The sequence below is a fragment of the Miscanthus floridulus genome, chromosome 9 (genome assembly GCF_019320115.1).
Source record: "Miscanthus floridulus cultivar M001 chromosome 9, ASM1932011v1, whole genome shotgun sequence".
NCBI lineage: Eukaryota > Viridiplantae > Streptophyta > Magnoliopsida > Poales > Poaceae > Miscanthus > Miscanthus floridulus.
Window position 1 is genome coordinate 107,145,613 of NC_089588.1, and position 4,657 is coordinate 107,150,269.

The window sequence follows — 4,657 nt, forward strand, 5'->3', positions numbered from 1 at the left end:
TACTAGCACATTCAGGAACTTTATACTAGCACGTATAAAAATTTGTATTTTAAAATTTAAGTCTTTGTAATTTCAAACATTATATTTTAAATTCAGAAACTTTATATCTTAAATTCAAAAATTTACACTAACACACTTAAAAGTTTGTACTTTAAGATTTAAAACTTTGTAATTTGAATCTTTATTTTTAAAATCCAGAAACTTTATACTAGCACATTTAAAACTTTTTATGTCAAGATCTAGAACTTTAAAATTTCAAAGTTTACATTTTGAATTCGAGAACATTATACTAGCACATATAAAACTTAGTATTTCAAGATTCAAGTCTTTGTAATTTCGAAGTTTATATTTTAAATTTAGAAACTTTACACTAGCATACTTAAAAGTTTGTACGTTAAGATTTAAAACTTAGTAATTTCAATCTTTATTTTTAAAATCCAGAAACTTTATACTAGCACATTTAAAACTTTATATTTCTAGATTTAGAACTTTGTAATTCGAAACTTTACATTTTAAATTCTAGAACTTTATACTATCACATATAAAACTTTGTATTTCAAGATTTAAGTCTTTGTAATTTCAAACTTTATATTTTAAATTCAGAAACTTTATACTAGCACGCTTAAAAGTTTATACTTTAAGATTTAAAACTTTGTAATTTCAATCTTTATTTTTAAAATCTAGAAACTTAATACTAGCACATTTAAATCTTTATATTTCAATATTTAGAACTTTGTAATTTCAAACTTTATATTTTAACTTCAGGAACTATATACTAGCACATTTAAAACTTTATACTTTAAGACTTAAAACTTTATAATTTCAAACTTTACTTTTGAAATTCAGGAACTTTATACTACGACATTTAATACTTTGTACTAGGATTTGTCCTGCTCTGCAGTTTACAGACCAGATTTTGCCTCCTAGCTGGTCTGTTCTGCATGCTGCTACTGGAATATTACTTGTACTACTTAAGGGTCAATTATTTGGCCCTAAACCTGTACGGGTACATGCAAAACATGAACTGAAGACACCACTAAGAGAATGATAATTAACAAAATGCACCAAACAGAATGTTATAAATTAAAATAAAAATCATAACTAGGAATTAGCAAGTTCAACTTCCTAACAGTAGCGATTCATATCAAATCATGCAATTCATTCTACTCATACCGACCCAAATTGAGTAGGTGTTGTAATTTCGAAGTACTAAATTGAACTATGGTTCTAGGGATTCCAGGAGCAACAAAGGAAAATAAATATACAAAAATAGAAAAAAAAGAGACGGAAAATCACATGAACTACGCACCTTGTTGAGCCACCTCCAGACTGATGAGTCCATAATCAATTTTACAGCAACACAGGAAAGGACACCGCCTCCGGACTGATGAGTCCAAAATCAATTTCATAGCAGTACATGAGAGAACGCTGCCACCTAGGATGCCTATGTTATGATGTGTTGAAAGGATCTGAAACGCTTCTGTAGGACTAGACCCCCACAGGGTGAGCAAGGTGATACAAGCTCTTTGGTCATCTTCATCCCTACATAGAACAAGATTCAGTGTAAGCAAAGGGAGGACAGAACTAGCAATAGCACCTGGCCTAGCACTGCTAGATGCATCTACTCACAGCTGGGAACAAGGTTTTAAATTGTAGTTACTACCGGAGGCGGCTTCTTTGCCGAGTGCCTGAGGCACTGGGCAAAGGCCGATATACACTCGGCAAAGCCTTTGCCGAGTGTTATACTCGGCAAAGGGCGCTCGGTAAACAGTTTATTGGCAAAGACCTCTTTGCCGAGTGCACTTTATCGGGCACTCGGCAAAGGCTTTGCCGAGTGCCAATCCGACAGTCGGCAAAGAAAAGTGGCCGTGACGGCAAGCGCCACCGTGACAGCGGCTTTGCCGAGTGTCAAGGTCAAGCACTCGGCAAAGGTACCCGCTTTGCCGAGCGCCATTGACTTAGACACTCGGCAAAGGTGGCCACTTTGCCAAGTGCCGCCGACAAGACACTCGGCAAACAGGCCACCTTTGCTGAGTGCCTGGCCCGTGTCACTCGGCAAATCTGTGATGTTTGCCGAGTGCAATGGCCATTGCACTCGGCAAAGCATGTTCCCAGGTAGTTCACAGATAGTCACTTTGCCGAGTGTCATGGCCATTGCACTCGGCAAAGTGACTGAAAACAACCTTTTTATTTGTTTTTTACATCCCATCCAAACAAACAGAAGATATATATAACAAACATCACCAACATCACGTATATATCATCAACAACACATATAGATCATCAACACCACATATATATCACAAAAGTCACATATATATCACAAACGTCACATGTCTCACAATATATCACAAATAAGTTCACAAGCAATCCAAGTGCTCCATCATCGTCAACCACAATTGCAAATAGAAGTACCATTAACAACCACAAGTATCATCACTGATTTGGTGAAGGATTCGCTGAAGCATGAGGATCGTTCGATGCCGCCGATTGATTCTGCACAAAGAAGAAGAGATTGCATGTGTGAGACAAGATAAATATATACCATACATGAATAAAACTTTCGAACTCCACTAGATAGATTTGACCGTAAGCATGAACATACAAACTAAAACATTTATACTCACAGGAGTAGAATAGTGAGGAGTTGGAGGTGGAGCGAATAGCGAAGGTGGCAGAACTACACCCGTAGCGGTGCCAAGACTTTGCATGTACTGAAGAATCTCCCTCATCCTCCGCTGCTTGGCCTCCCGCTCGGCCTCCACCCTCTCCATCTTCACCTGCATCTGCTCCTGTATCCTCCTCTCTTGTTCCAGCTGGGCCTATAATATATTCACCCCAATGTTACAATAATGCAAATGAAAGGTATGAAAAAACAATGAACGACGAATAAACCAGGAATAACGTCGAGTGCCTCCACCCGGTGGTGTGAAGTGTCCTGCCAAGGTCGTATGGCCGGGCTCCTGCTCATGCTGCTTGCTCGAACATAGGGTGGCGGTGGAGTCAGGCTAGCGGGGCCGTGGCGGGTCGGTGCAGTGGCGAGGCGACGCGGTGCAGGCAGACCGACAGCGGCGAGGAAGGCGATCAGGGTCGCCGAGGTACTCCGGCTCCGCTCCGACGGGCTCTTCTCTGCAAAAAAAAGAAACATAAAACTGTCAATACAAAATTTCGGCAGCACCTCCCTACACGGTGAGGTTTCCAAAACCTGCAAGAAAACCAACGGCACGATGGCCGACATGCACATATATATGAATGGCATGATGGCCGACATGCAAAAGATTATGTAAGGAACACCTAGCAACGTAATCAGGATAAGCAAGGATCAGGGATTACAAATTCAGGATCTGTATCCCATTACTAATATATTCCATAAGCTATATTAATTTATGACAAACATCAATCTATGCATCACAATCCATCCATGCTAAATCTCAGATTTACAACTATGCACCATAACCAGTGTCCACGAAGGCACCCTAACCAGGACATCTTAATCTATTCATGCATCCACATCCATCAGGCAGAGACGGCATAGGGGCTCACCACTGCAGAATGGCGACCGAGATGGCCAGATGCGAAGGCGCCGTTGCTTTGGTGGCCTCCTTCTCTTCCTCCTTCTTCCTTCTCTCCTCCTCTCCTCCTCCTCTCATTCTCCTCCTCCTCGGGCGGCGCGGCACGGGGGGTGGCCAGGCGCGGCGTGGGGGGCGGCACTGGCGCGGGCGTGTGGGCGGCGGTGGCGCTGGCGCGGGCACGCGGGCGCGTGGGCAGGGGCGGCGCTGGCACGGGCGTGTGTGCGTGTGTGCGGTGTGTGTGGGCTAGCCCAGCCGGCGGGGTAAAATCCCCCCTTTGCTGAGTGCCCCCGATCTAGCACTCGGCAATGGTTTTTTTTAATTTTTTTAATTCTTTGCAGAGTGCTCCCGATCTGGCACTCGGCAAAGGTTTTTTTTTAATTTTTTTTAATTTTTTGTCAAGTGCCAACCGGCCTGGCACTCGGTAAAGAGGGTTTTTTTTAAAAAAAAATTAAAAAATCTTTGCCGAGTGCCCGCCGTCCTAACACTCGGCAAAGAGGCTCCTTTGCCGAGTTTCATTTTTTTGACACTTGGCAAACCATATTTTTTCACTTTTGACCTCTAAACTTTTTCTGCAGTCCTCATACAATACCTGGTACTCCATGTTCCAATGTGGCACATTTCTCGGACTTTTTTCATATTTCTTTAATTTATTTCATTTAATTGATTTTTCTTGGATAATTCAAATTATAACTATTAGTCATTTGAATAATGAAAAAATGAATGGAAAATGATATTCATGTTATTTAGTATAATGTGAGGCCGTATCCATGAACAGACCACCAATTTCAAACATCTTGTTCACGAAACATGACCATGAACTTGCGGTCGAGTTGTTTTTAAATTCTATAAAAAGCAAACGAAGTCCAAAAATCATAAAACTTGTCAAGATGTCAAGATATCATATATGGAGGCTGTGATAAAAAAATTGAGGAGGTTTCGCGCAAGTTTGTCATGTACGATGCTTACCACCTAGTCGCCCTCTTCACGAAATCATGAAACTTCTTCGGAGATTCTTCGGTTTGCAAGCATCGTACGTGACAACTTACGCGAAACCTTCGTATTTTTTTATCACAGCCTCCACATAT

At 41.1% G+C, this 4,657-nt stretch overlaps 1 long non-coding RNA gene across 1 annotated transcript; it reads right to left on the reverse strand.

The window, feature by feature from the left end:
• Positions 1-2,298: 2,298 nt before the first annotated feature.
• On the reverse strand, positions 2,299-3,022 carry LOC136483226 (uncharacterized). The gene is made up of 3 exons (XR_010765361.1): positions 2,921-3,022; positions 2,628-2,822; positions 2,299-2,496 (listed from the first exon to the last, which is right to left on the reverse strand). It is a non-coding gene; the product is annotated as an uncharacterized lncRNA (long non-coding RNA).
• Between the last annotated feature and the right edge of the window lie 1,635 nt (positions 3,023-4,657).